This window comes from Pinus tabuliformis, chromosome 3_1, assembly GCF_031772625.1.
Source record: "Pinus tabuliformis cultivar Carrire ecotype Pingquan chromosome 3_1, CPIR1, whole genome shotgun sequence".
Lineage (NCBI taxonomy): Eukaryota > Viridiplantae > Streptophyta > Pinopsida > Pinales > Pinaceae > Pinus > Pinus tabuliformis.
This window is the reverse complement of record NC_142301.1, coordinates 487509232-487522415: the sequence shown is the minus strand read 5'-3', so window position 1 is coordinate 487522415 and position 13184 is coordinate 487509232.

The window sequence follows — 13184 nt, the reverse complement described above, 5'->3', positions numbered from 1 at the left end:
ATCGTTGAACACAAAATTAAGATGTATCCAGATGTCAAACCAGTACGACAACGGCTACGGCAAGTGAACCCCAAGAAAGCCGCTGCCATTAAGGCAGAAGTTGAAAAACTTATCCATGCTGGTTTCATCTACCCGGTTCCTCTAACTGATTGGGTATCTAATATTGTCCCTGTTATGAAAAAACAAGGAACAATTAGAGTGTGCGTCGATTATAGGGATGTAAATCAAGCTTGTCTAAAAGATAACTACCCTACACTCTTAATTGACCAGATAATTGGTGAATGCACCGGATGCGAAATCGTTTCATTCATGGATGGATTCTCCGGGTATAATCAAATAAATATCCGCCCACAAGACCAGTCAAAGACTGCATTTATTTGTCTGTGGGGCACATTCGCATATCGAAAATTATCCTTTGGTTTGAAGAACGTAGGGGCAACGTTTCAGAGGGAAATGAATTATGCCTTCCATGATATCAAAAACATCGTTCAACCATACCTCAACGACCTTCCGGCTCATTCGCGAAAGCGGACTGATCACCCACAGCATTTAAGAGCGATATTTCTACGTTGCCGACACTACAAGATACGACTCAATCCACACAAATGTGTATTTTACGTCAGTTCTGGTTGTTTACTTGGCTTTGTAGTCTCAAAGGACGGGATTCGTCTCGACCCATGTAAGGTCCAAGTAATCATAAATTTGCCTCCACCTTCGAATTTGCTTCAGATTCAGAAACTCCAAGGGAAAGCGAACTTTCTGAGGAGGTTCATTCTAAATTATGCCAAACTTGCTAAAGGTTATACACGTCTTTTGAAAAAGGAGGTACCCTTTGTCTGGGATCAGGTTGCGCAAGCTTCCTTTGATGCTTTAAAAGTCCATAATGAAAGCATCATTAATGTATGCTCCTGATTATCAAAAAGATTTTAACCTGTATCTAGCTGCAGCGGATATGACCATCACAATGGTTTTAGTTCAAGAAATCGATGGAATTGAACATCCTATATATTATTTAAGTAAAAGCTTAAATGATACAGAAAGCAAATATTCTTACGTTGAAAAGCTAGCACTCGCAACTGTTCAAGCGATACAGAGATTTCAACACTATGTCCTCTTTCGGAAAACTACCATTCTGTCAGATTGCAACCCCATGACTTATATATTGTCGCGACAGTTGCTGGGGGGCAAATATTCAAAATGGATAGCAATCCTACAAGAGTTTGATCTGGAATTTGTAAAATCCAAGTCAAAGAAAGCTCTAGTTTTCGCAGAATTATTGTGCGATCTCCCATCGTCGTCCAACGATGACACATCCGAAGAAACAATCGTGGATGAAAGTTTGTTTCTGATATCTGCAAGCAATGAGTGGTATGGGGATATAATCATATATCTCCAAACCCAAAAATACAGTCCAAACACCTCCCACTCCGAACAAAAACGTATTCGATACCAAGCAAAAGACTACATGATCGTCGGTGATACACTTTACCGTTGTGGTATCGATACAGTTCTGAGAAGGTGCCTCACCCATGAGGAGGCCGAAAAAGTCCTGAATGATTATCATTCAGGCGCATGTGGGGGGCATCAATCTGGATATGCTACAGCGCAAAAAATCTTACGAGCAGGATACTTCTGGCCAACAATGTTCAAAGATTGCATAACCGCAGTCAGAAGTTGCCATGCTTGTCAAATTTTCGATAGCAAAACCAGAAGACCACCCGCACCTCTGCAACCAATAGTTACTGTTGGGCCATTTGCCAAATGGGGCATCGATTTCATGACATGTAACCCCACCTCGACCGGGGGGCATGGGTACATCATAGTCGTAGTTGACTAGTTTACCAAATGGGCCGAGGCGATGCCTACATTAGATAATACTGGTGAAACAACTGCCCTCTTCTTTTTCAATCATGTAGTCGCCAGATTCGGTGTGCCGCAGGCTATAGTCATAGATCATGGATCGCATTTTCCCAATCACATGATGATCGAATTAACTGCCAAACTAGGGTTGTCTCACGACAGCTCTACTCCATATTATCCGCAAGCCAACGGACAAGTTGAAGCAATCAACAAGGTCCTCAAACGCATGCTGCAAAGGATGATTGGAGTTCACAAAAGAAGATGGCACCTAATCCTATACTCAGCTTTGTGGGCTTACCGAACATCGGTAAGAAATGCAACTGGGTTCACACCTTTCCAACTGGTATATGGCCTGGAAGCAGGCTTACCAATCCAGTGTGAAATCTCGTCTCTCAAACTCGCAATTGATCTCCTCCCTGGAACTTCAGAAGAAGAAGCTCGTTTCTTGGAATTAATCCAATTGGATGAAACCTGTCGTGATGCCGCTTTGGCTAACGAAACCCATAAGAAACGAGTCAAGGCGCATTTCGACAAAAATGTCAAACCCCGTGTCTTCTCAGAAGGTGACTTGGTCTTGCTTTACGACCAAGAATCCGATAAATTGGGAGCAGGCAAATTTAAGTCTTTATGGATGGGCCCCTATATTGTTAAACAAGTGTTAGCAAAAGGAGCCTACGAGTTAATGGATTATGACGGAATCCCACTGGCACAACCTCGTAATGGGTTGTACCTCAAGCATTACTATGCGTAATGGTAACCAGTATGCTTTTGTTATGTTTTTGTCTTCGCTAAAGTGTTTATTTTGGTCAAGTAATCCACTTTTTACATTTATTGCAGATGTCAAACCTATTGGAGTCATGCGTTGGATATGCCGATGGAGCGAGTCATAGTTCGCGGAACCTATCCTCCGCAGCCTGGGCTATTTTTGATCCAAGCGGCGAGTTAGTAAGTTTCAGAGGGGTATGTATTGGTCGATCAACAAATAACATCGCTGAATATAGCGCGTTGATAGAACTTCTCTTTGATGCCATCACACATGGTATACGCCGACTAATTGTCAGGCTAGACTCACAGCTCGTAATACTACAACTCAATGGTATATATTCCGTCCGAAACCCAGCTATTTATCGCATGTTCCTAAGGGTTAAGATTTTGGAAAGACAATTTGATTTTGTTCAATATCAACATATTTCCAGAAACTTAAACACATTAACTGACTCATTAGAAAATTATGTGTTAGATATACATTTGCAACATTTATAAAAAAGAAACATACCATCAATGTTTGCATTTGGATCATGTAACTTAACCAAAGTAAAACTCCGAAAATCAAAAATATATATAACCATTTATGGTTTACACATAATGTTCTGTAACCAAGACAAAATCGGTCAAATGACCCAAAAACTCAAAATGCTAAGGGGCACCCTAGTCTAGTGATGCTCGTGATAGCAAGTCATAGCCTGTGTGATCATGCGTAAGAGACGAGTCCATCGTCTGGGCACACCAGTAGTATGCCGCTGTAACCTCAAAGGTAGCTCGTCAGTCCTCACATCTGGAATACCAAGAGTGAGGCCCTCAACCTGCTCCTGTAATGCTGTGAGAGTCTCAGCCACATCGAGGTCGCGAAGGATAGCCCTTCCGACGGCCTCTCCTGTTGGGGCAACAGCTGGTACTCTCAGGCAAACTACTGGACGAACAGGACCAACATCTGCATGTACACATGAGTTTGATTAAAGTCTTGATAGAATAAAGCACAAGGACATTATAAACAAAAAACGATAAACAGGAATATGGTCAAAGATTTTACCAATGGCACCCCACTGTTCGCCATCCGACAGTACTAAATCTGGATCACCCCGGAAGTCCATGCCAGCGTATGGATACTCAGAATAAACCATCTCCTGACGATCAAACCACCTGAAGAAGGTATCAGAAAATGAAATCTGAGACTCACCAGCATGCCTAGACATATGGTCAACCCATCTCTGCACACGTGGTTCAGTAGGAGAAGGTGAATCAAGTGCAATGTACTGCGGCTACATCAGTGGTATCTTCTCCAAGGCAAAGGCGGTCAAAATAGAACCATACCCAAAGTTCTTCAACCTCCCGCTCTTTATCTTGGTCAATTGTTCTTTCATCAGAAGAAGTACTGCGTCGCACTAGTTGAACACCTTCGGTTGGAGGCATTCCAAGGCATGCTGCATGTAAGATCGGTTGGCTACATGAATGGCCGCACCACCAGCCATCCTACCAAAAGTAAACAGAATAGTCTTGAGGGACCTGTCAGTGACATCACGGATGATGATCTTGCCATCTTTACTCGACTGAGATCCTTCTCTGCAATACTGGTGAACATAATCTCTCACAGAGTCGCCTCCTCGGGCCGAACCTGACAAAGAGATGGGGGCACCCCGCCTCGACAAGCTAGTCAAGAAATAGATGTCTACCACAGTCAAGGGGATAGATTTTCCCTTGATTTGGAAAACCTGATTGGTAGGATCCCAAGCATCGAGAAAATAATGCAGTAAGTTGATCTGCTGTCTCATGCTAGAAATGCGGAAGAACTTCAGCAAGCCACAGTTCCGTAGCGCGTTCACTGTAACTGGATCATGTAGGGCAAGCATGTCCTCTTCTTCATGCTCACGTTCTTGCCATGTAATGGTCATCTTACTCCAAAGATGTCTGAAAAACAAACAAGAGAGGAATTAGATCCTGATTTTGGTAAGAAACAGGAAAAATTTCCATTAAAAATTGTGCATCAAATTCCCTTTTTGCGCCCAATGCACCTGCAGCAGTGTTCTAGGTGCGTTGAATGTCAGATAGCCTTTAGACAGGCCAACATTCAACGCAGTTTTCGATAAACTGAGGGTGCACTGAAGGCAGAACGAGTTCTTCAAACCCCAGGGACTCAGAAAAGCTAGGAATCAAGCTCAAAATGCAAAATGGAAACCATGAAATGAAAGATCTCAGGTTTAGCTCCTACCTGGTCCAGACGGCGTCGAGAATCATCCACAGAATCTCCCGAAATCAGCTGATGAAAATCAAGGGGGAAAAGCACCTCCAAAGCTCCAACAAACCAAAGTTCAAATGAAATGGTAAAATGAGAGGTAAAAACAAATTTTCATTACTTTTTATGTAGTTCAAAATAAAATATTAGTTTTCTAACTTGTTTTCAAGCATATATTGTTCATTTCTGACTAGTTTGATGAAGCAGTTGAAAATACAGTACGATCTTTGAAAGAACGAAGCTATTTATGGTAAAATCAAAATAGGACCATCTAATCGAGCAGTGTTACCGCAAGGTTCAAGCTCGTTAAAAAATAAACCCGCATCGAGCAGTTTTAGCACATAGTTCAAGCTCGTTAAAAAATAAACATAAGACATGAGAAAATGTTTCCACCCGCGTTTAAGCTCGTTAAAAAATGAATTACTCCCCGGTAAATAACCATCGTGAATGTAGTACTTCAGCCGTTAAAGCCTTGGTCGTGTTTGCACCATCACCTCCACTTTTTCATTGGCCGATCATTCACCTCCATTTGATTGTTTACCCATTTTGAGGAACAACTGCGAAGAGTGATTTCACTAGCCATCCTTGTGACACTGTCGTGATTGGAAAATTCCAAACCTTACCTGGAGTCAGCTGCTGCCCGTTTTATCACTCGTTCCTCAAAAGACGAGTCTCCTTTAAGCTCTTTTCAACTAACTCGTAAAGTATGAAAAGATTGTCGAGCCATTGGCCTCTCCAGCTCGTTAAAGGGACAGGAAGTGCTATCCCTCCTCTAGATTTTAATCTTTTTGGACCTGAGGGATTATTACACAAAAAGATCGAGTGCTTGTTTTGTTCGGCTCGTTAAAACTATCAAAAATTCATCCCTTCTGTATTGTTTTATACTTTTTCGGACTTAAGGGATTAGATGATGAAAAACGAATTTTGGAGTTACCTCTATGTTCCTTTTCAGACTCTCTAAAATTGAAAAGGACCGAGTTATCTTTGTCGTTAAACTCGTTAAAAAGATTAATAGCGACAAACTTGTCTTTAGACGAGAACTAGTTTCACTATCGCTAGGCTCGTTAAAACATAGCGATGGGTTTGCCCGAAGGGAAAATTATAGAACAAGTATATGTTATCCTCCTCAAGCTTGACAAAAATAAAGAGGTACTGGTCAGCAATGACTGGGGAAAAATTGGGAAGAAAACTCAAAGAAACTTTGTTGGTAGCAAGTCGCTCTTGAACATGACACTTCCACTCAGTGTCCGAGTCGGGTTGGGTTGTTTCATTCACCGGTCACATCACCATGGTCACGCCATACCATCCACATTTTGGGTTAATGCTACTAATCCATCACATCAGTGTCGCCGATATGTTCAAGAGAAGTCATCCAGAGAAGTCACCTGTGTCTCACTCACTACCATACATTATACTCCATTCTTTCATGACCGCCACCCTGAACCTTATATCACCAGATCGTTTTCACCTCCATCAAAATCATTTGCTCCGTTCCGTGTCATTGATGTGGGATTCATTAAGGTCCTCTTGTGACGGATCACTTCTTGTCGACATCAGCTCATTATCCAAGAAGTTGATCTAGGAACACCCCATTCAGTACTTTGAAGATTGCATGCCTCAATGGCAAGTTTCTCACTTACGGCGACAGGTTTACATCAATGGCCTTCGACTGAAAGATTTTGCGTGGTGTTCGACACCAAGTCCTTTATTCACACCACGTGAATTGTACTGCAGTACCTTGAGGGTCATTATCATTATCGGTGATTCCTCTCGCGCTTGTTAACAGTTTACATCATTGACTGGTAATCAAGCGATGTCTTTCGATGTTCGACTTCAGAAAATTTCTCACATGGATCGACTTGTACTTCGAGTGAAGATCGGACGAGATTGAAGACCCCGAATCTAGTTTCATCCATCCGGGCTGCGATATATATTCAGGGAAATAAAGACACTAAATGTACAGCATTGCAGCACAGATAATCATCCTACCAAAAGGATGATGGCTCTATCAGAATCATCAGTCTACACTCAGACGATTGTCTGTCCTATGTACATGAAAATGAATTTATAAAGCTGAGCATGGGAATGCCCGCCTCAACTAGATCATGAAAATATTATGAAGATAATGTATTGTATTGTATCTTATTACAGGTCTCCTCCCAGCATTGAAAGAACTTCGGATCCTCATAATAAAGCATTTCACCCGAAACCAAAAGGTTAACGGCCTCATACTTTAGGGGGCAACTGTTATAGACATTTTTGTGCCTTACAACACCAAGCATGAAATGTCCATAAACCAAGGGCTCCTAAGTCCTTAAAAGTGTTGTTCTAACCCCTAAAGGAACAAGGTCAACAGATTACAGCTTCTCCCAGAAGTTCTCCATGAAAAACTACTCAAAATTGGTCAAAACAGGATCATTGCAGCTGCTCCACTGGCTAGGTGCGTTGCATCTCACCCAAATGCACTGTGAGGGTGCGTTGCATTTCAAAACTCCCTTCTGTGGGGTGCGATGGGCGAGAAATGACAAATGGCAGTGTCATTCCGCGAGGTGGAGAGGAAATGGAAGCTTCCAGAATCTTCTCCTGTGACACTTGCCTCACTGAATTCGACCAAGGATGAGTAAGAGGCCCTCAGTCTCCAAGTGGAAGCAAGAACTGACAGAGAGAAGACACTAATCAAATCACAAGCTGACTCATCCCCCTTACAGATATCTATATATGGATCCCTCATCCCAGAGATCCAGATGCTGGAATTTTGCATATTGTAAGGAATTGTTGTTGGTTTCTAGAGACAAACATCAGGTTGTTGGGTGATCTTTGCGTTGTTTGAGGTGAAGAGGGGCTTCTTTGCTGGGAGGTTGATGCTGGGTCGGAACAACTGGTTGTAACTCCTCCTGGATCTTTTCTTGTTTATCAATAAAAGCTATTTGAGTTTTCCTCCATGCTTTTGTATCAGTGATGCTTGTTACATTTGTATGGTCAATTTACATCTGATCCTAGATTGTTTATGATTATAGATCCATGTCTTTGTATAGTGCTGTGCTTTTGTGATCTTACAGGTACTTTGTGAAGCTGGGTGTGCAAGGGAGTAGGTAGCTGAGGACTATCAAAGAAGAGAGGGATCAAATCGAAGGATTAGCGCAAGACAGAGGTTGGTCTTTCTATTCCTCTCTATCTATAATTCATAAAGGAAAAACAAAAGTAGTTTTTCTCTGTTTGTTTCTAAGGCAACTGTCACACCTTAGTGGGATAGAGCAGTTCTATATAGACACTTTTCCCTGTAACACTAACCCTATGAATTCTATGTTTATGATTTCAATTTCATGGAAGGCTATCTATCTCTATTCCTCATGGGTAAAAAGCTTATACAACTTAATTATGTAGATTTGTAAATTTATGGTTATGAAATTTGCTCAAAGATGAGATATAATTTTGTTGGACTAGATCTCTCTTCTACTTCTGAATTTTCATAACAAGCCTTAGTTATATGTGTTGTAAATTCCTTTTGGTTGTTATAATCCCATAGCAACCCTGAGGTTCGCTACTTCTCACTCATGTCAATTTTTCTCTATGCAGATTCCAAGGGATAGTTCATTTAAATGTTGGTAATATTCTTGTTGTCGAGGATAATAACCTTGTATCCAAGCGGGCATCTATCATTCGTAGAATATTGAATAGGACACTCCAAGCTAAAAATCGAAGTGTAAATTCTATAGTGTTCCTCCTTTTCCATTGGGGTTCAAGGCATCTAATTATTTTGGCACCATTGCAGATGAAATAATATCTCCTAAAAAAGATGTTTCTATCAATAAAGATGTTAATTTGTCATCTCAAGGCATTGGAAAATAGACCATTAGAGATTGGCTAGATTCTAGTAATCTATATAGCTTAAGGATAGTCTCCAACTTCTCAGGGAGAGTAGGATCAACCTTGATAGAATAGTTAATTGATTTAGCAATACAAGATTTAAAATATGATGTTAATTCAGAGGAGCTACAACAATTCTAGAAGAATTGGAATGAAATGGTATTATGGTTGGAGCCTTTATAGGATGCATTGGATTTTAAAATGGATATTTGTCTTTACGAGCATTAACTATACAACATAGGGCTTGACTATAATAATTTGTTTACTTTGTCTAGTTATCATTGCAGTCAGGATGGGGTTCATATACATTTGAATTGTGTTACCTATTCTTTTTCACTGTATACTTTCTCATTTTTCTTGTATGCATTAGAGTGCATTGTAATCTTCATTTCATGCTAGTAGGTCTTGCAATTCCATCCCCTATTCTAGTTATCATCACTGATCAAATCCAATGCATAGCTTTCGGGTTTCTCAGATACCTAAATCCAACCAACCAGGGATTCCTTTATAGAGGCATATCCTTGCCCATAGGGCCTTGACCATTTTATAGCCAAAACGTTATCTCCCATTGCCATAGTCACCATATCCATACTCCCCTCCATTGCCACAGTCACCAGATCCAAGCTCCCCTCTAGCCCTGTAGTACTCTCTATAATGGCACAGTCTAGGAGGGAAAAAATATTCTTTTTGATTGTCCCGAGCTTGTATAAAAACCTAAAGGGAAAAAATTGCTTAACCAAATTTTTTCCTTTCACAATAGAAGATACACCATACTGTGTGACAAATGTGAGAATTAGACTTGTGCTTCAACCTATGCATGACAATGATTGTCCTTTCTCATTGCTCTAACGTACAGGTCTCCATGCTAGCGTCACAACATGGTTTTAAATTATAGCACATCAGACTAGGCGGAAAATCGTATGTCTTCCTCATCTCAAAAACTCACTGGAGCTTATGCATATGTTATTTGTGAAAACAAAACAATATTAGTGGACGAAAAGTGAACATTTTGGGAGCACAATCAACACTTTCCATCTTTTCCAATATGACAAAGTCTGCATTAACATGGTTCTCTATGCAAAGAGAAGCAACAAGTGATTCATAAGCATGTTGTAACCGTGACTCCTAGCATAAATCTTTAGCCTCTTGACCATTTCCATTACTTCATTCAATGATCTGGGATCATCATTAGTTACAGTATATCCAATGAATCCATTACATACTACCTATCACATCATTCTTTTTTATTATTATTATTATTATAGGAGGGAAATGATTGTCGTAACAGTGTAGATTTTCAACTTGCAGATTTCTTTTATGAAGACTTCAATTGATCATTATAAGTGATAGGGATATCTGAAAAATATTTCAAGATATTTGAAACTAGGCACATCTATTCTATATGCAAGATTTTGGGCATTTTAATTTAAAGGTTATGGATAGGTGGTGCAAATCTAAATTTGTGAGTTATGCCATAAAGAAAATCTCAAAAGTTTTGCATCTGATTTGTAGTAAAAAAGGAATTGTAGTTACAAAAAGTCATTTGGAAACAAGCTTAGTAGAGTTAGCTTTGAAACTTCTTTTGAATAAATACATAAAAATTGTTTTCCTTTAATAATAATAAAAGAAAATATTTGATTTATGAAATAATGTTTACTAAAATGTATTGAAATATGGAATTCAATTGTATTTATTGGAGCAGGCTGAGTTAGAGGAGTATGTTGGTAGATTTAAGGGAAGTTTTTATGCATGTTTAGGGCTAGAAATTCTCTTCAAATAGGCCACGAAAATTCTAAGTTATTGTAGGTGTAGAAGAGGCCTAATTTAAGTTTGTCTCGAGATTTGATCAACAAGAAAGTAATAACAAAGAAGCTAGGAACTTTTGAGGAGGGTTAACTCAAATAGAAAAGGGATTTTTGGCTAGGACAAAAGAAGACCTGTAGTATCCCAGTGTGCCCTAATCAAAGGGCCAAAAATCCTAGGGAAAGTGCATAGGATGATTCAAGTGTTTTAGAGGCACCAAAAATGACTCGTTTTGGGGTGCGCATGTCCTTCTATGGTGGTTTGTTTTCCTAGGTGATTGTCCAGTTTAAGACAATATTGGATTGACATCTTAAGGATAGTAAGGAGGGTTTTATTAGGTTCCAAGGGAGCCCTAAATACACTCACTTATAAAGGAAATTAAGGAATGTTTGAAGGGAAGAAGAAAATAAGCCCTAAACACTAGTTCTTAAAGGACTAAGGACCATCCAAGTGGGTTTATGAATAAGCCCTAAGTTGACTGTTGCAGAAGAATGATTGACAATCATAGTGGGCAACCTTCAAGCCCTAATTGTAGTCTCTTGTGAAGGACTACAAGACTGTTAGTGGGTAGGTGTTGGTGAGTTATATAATTAGCTAGAATGACACACACTATGGTAGGATTGAGAGAGATGGATAGACTTGATGGTGCAACAAATTTTGGTGTTTAGAAATTCTGGATAATTTTCTTATTGGATGAGTTTGGGCTAAAGGATTTCAATGGGAAAGGTGTTGTAGAACCTTCATACCTAGACGAGTTAAGGATTTTCCAAAGAAATATGTCCAAAACCATGAGGATTATCCTATATGGACTCTGAGATCATATAGTCATGTATATTTCGAGTAAGGATACTGCAAAGGAGATGTGGGAGGCTGTTGTGAAGCTATACCAGAATCCATCTTAGAATCATAAAATGATTCTAAAGGAAATGTTGAGGACAATGGAGATGTAGAAGGGTGAAAATATAGCTTCCTATCTTACCAAAGTTCAGAACGATCGTGATGAGCTAGCAGTTGTAGGAGAGAAGCCTGATGATAGAGAACTGGTGCAAATTGCTATGAATGGGTTTTCCAAGGAATGGGCTACCTTTTCAAGGGATTATTGAATGAGATAAATTTCCATATTGGGAATGTGTGTGGAGTGATCTCACTTAGGAGGAGCTAAACCTTAGTCTAGTCGAGGCCTCTACTAGTAGCAGTGGCAAGGGGTCGAAGGTTGTGATGGACAAGGAGAAATTTCCTTTGGCACACAAAGGTAGCAAGGCTAAGAGAAGGAGGGCCAAGGAGAGGTTGATTCCAATCAGAAGGGAAAGAACAAGAATCTAAGCAAGTTCAAGTGTTTGCATTTCCATGAGCTTAGAAACTATTCCACTAAATGTCCTAATAAGAAGAAGAAGGAGTTTAGTAAGGATCATGGTACTCTGTTAATTGAGGCATATGAATTTTCTGCCCAGTTTGATAAATATTTCTCATTGATTGATTGCATGGAAAGCTTAGCAGATAGTAGTATATGGTATATTGATTCAGGAGCATCCTTCCACATGACTGGGAAAAAGAAGAGTTTTAGCCACCTGAAGGAGAAGGACTTGCAATTTCAGATCAAGCTAGGAGATGATGGTCAATAGGCAGCTAGAGAAGTTGGTAATATCAGTTTTCAGAGAGAGTTAGTTTATCCTCTTCATCTCAAAGATGTTCTCTATGTTCCAATTTAAGGCAGAATATGGTTTTAGTACCTACCCTTGAAGACAAGGTATATGATATCATCTTCAATAGAGATAAGGCATACCTCCAACACTTATCTTGTAAATGTAAGAAGTAGATATGTGTGAGGGTGAAGAAACTCTATAAGTTGCAAGTGGAGATAGGTGTGGCCTTGAGCAACAACGTAGGTAGTGCACACAGTAGAGAAGTGGTGGCTAAGCAAGAACAGGATAAAGCTTTGAAGATGGAGCCTCGGATATTTTCTCAATTTCACGCTAGTCTAGTTGGCAGTTGGGTTGATTATAAGGATGATGAGGATGAGTACCATAACCCAAGGCGAGTGGAGGCATCCACTCGGTCATAAAATTCCAATATAGTGAAACTTCAAGCCAAGTGGGCAGCGAATCTGCTTAAGGGAGATCAGAAGAGACTTGAGTCTCCTAGCATCAAGAAGCAGACAAACAAATACACAGGTTGCATATCATTTATGACTCAGGTGATGGAATCACAAAACATAGTGGGAAATAACAAGTCTTCAAAGCAAGTTTTATAGAAGAAAGCAAGGAAATCTTCTAGTCTAGAGGGAGTATTTGCAATAACAAACAACTTAGTAGTGTGGGAGACAAATCCAGATGGATGAGGTTCTTCCAGGAACACCTTCATTGCTAAGAAGGAGTGTTAAAAATAATAGTGAGAAATGGTTCCTTGATTTATGCCTTAATCAAAGGGACCACAACAATTTCTTCTTTGGCATATACTCGACCTCCTAAAAAATAGGAGTCTAGGATGAGTTATGAAGTAGTTAACCACTGTGTTAAAATATAAGGCCAAGTTATTTGTCACTTAGTGTGAATTGTATTCTTAACAGGATGAAGAGATTGAGTTAGCCTCCCAAAGTTGAGGAAGAACAAGTTAACACGAGCAGTGAACCTTTGTTAACTTGTGA